General features: G+C 55.3%; 1 pseudogene; it reads right to left on the reverse strand.

The window, feature by feature from the left end:
• Nucleotides 1-651: 651 nt before the first annotated feature.
• Nucleotides 652-773, reverse strand: LOC111747139 (annotated as a pseudogene).
• Between the last annotated feature and the right edge of the window lie 545 nt (nucleotides 774-1318).

Genomic DNA, 1318 nt, shown 5'->3' on the forward strand with positions numbered 1-1318 from the left:
CTTGGCTTGTGGCTGCGTCACCCCATCTCTGTCTCTGTTGTCATGTGGCCTTCTTCCCTATGTCTGTGTCCAAATCGCCTCGTCACGAGGACACATGGTCGCCGGATCCATTGCAACCTCATGCCAAGGAGTTGCGGCTGCCACGACCCTGTCTCCAGATAGGGTCCCCCTCCGAGGCTCTGGGCGGGCCTAAGTTTTGGGGACACCAGTTTCCCTGAGTGCTCCAGTTGGACCCTCCCCTCCCTAGGCAGACCTTCGGTCAGCTCCGCGCCCGGAGGACGGAATGCGTGTGATTTTCTGCACCAAATCCCCCCGTGGACCTGTCTCCCAGCACCCTTAGGAGTCCGGTGTCACTTGCCACAGCTTAGAAGGTCAGGGTGGCCCCCCTACCCTGCCGAGAAGGCCTACCCTGTACTATGCCAATGATTCCTGCTTCACGCTGGTCTGGGATGGTCTTCATGTTCTTCCCAAAATTTTTTTATCTATATCTATCTATCTATCTATCTATCTATCTATCTATCTATCTATCTACCTACCTACCTACCTACCTACCTACCTACCTACCTTTAGGCCCGGCAACCATTGGTTGACCTCACAGATTGCAAGGGCCTTGTCAGCTTACGATCCCTTATTTTTTAAAAAAATTATTTACGCCTACAGCACCTGGTCTTCCTACGTGGTCTCCCATCCAAGTACTAACTAGGCCCGACCCTGCTTATTAGCTTCCGAGATCAGACAGGATCCAGCTTGTTCAGGGTGGCATGGCTGTAGACAGTAATTTACTTTAAATTTAATTAAAAATTTTGGGATCCCCGTGGATTCTCATGCAGCACGCCCTTTGCCCAGTTTCCCCCACGGGTGACACCCTGCAAAACTGTGGCAAGACCACAAGCAGGACGGTGACACCGATGCAGGGAAGACGCAGGACAAGTCCACCCCCAGGGTCCCTCCTGCGGCCCCCAGGTGGCCAGTCACACCCCCCAGCCCACTTCGCCCTGGTGACCTATAAGGTTCCCCTCCTGGCACGTTCGTCATTTGGATGCAGCCAGACGGCACATGACTGCATCTCCCACTCGCCATGACGGTCTGGAGCTCCACCCAGGCTGCCGCCGTGATGGGTCCCTGCCCCCACGCCAGGTCGCGCTCCGTGGTGAGGTGTGCACAGGTGACCGTTCGCCTGTGGAGGGACAGGCGGGCTGTTCCCTGCTTTGGCCATCATGAATAAGTTGCCGAGAGCACTTGTGGGGTCACGAGTCCTTATTTCTCCGGGACGAACGCTGCGAAGGGTGACTACAGGCCTGACTTTTTAAGAAAATGC

Source organism: Pteropus vampyrus, unplaced genomic scaffold, assembly GCF_000151845.1.
Source record: "Pteropus vampyrus isolate Shadow unplaced genomic scaffold, Pvam_2.0 Scaffold212, whole genome shotgun sequence".
NCBI classification, from domain to species: domain Eukaryota; kingdom Metazoa; phylum Chordata; class Mammalia; order Chiroptera; family Pteropodidae; genus Pteropus; species Pteropus vampyrus.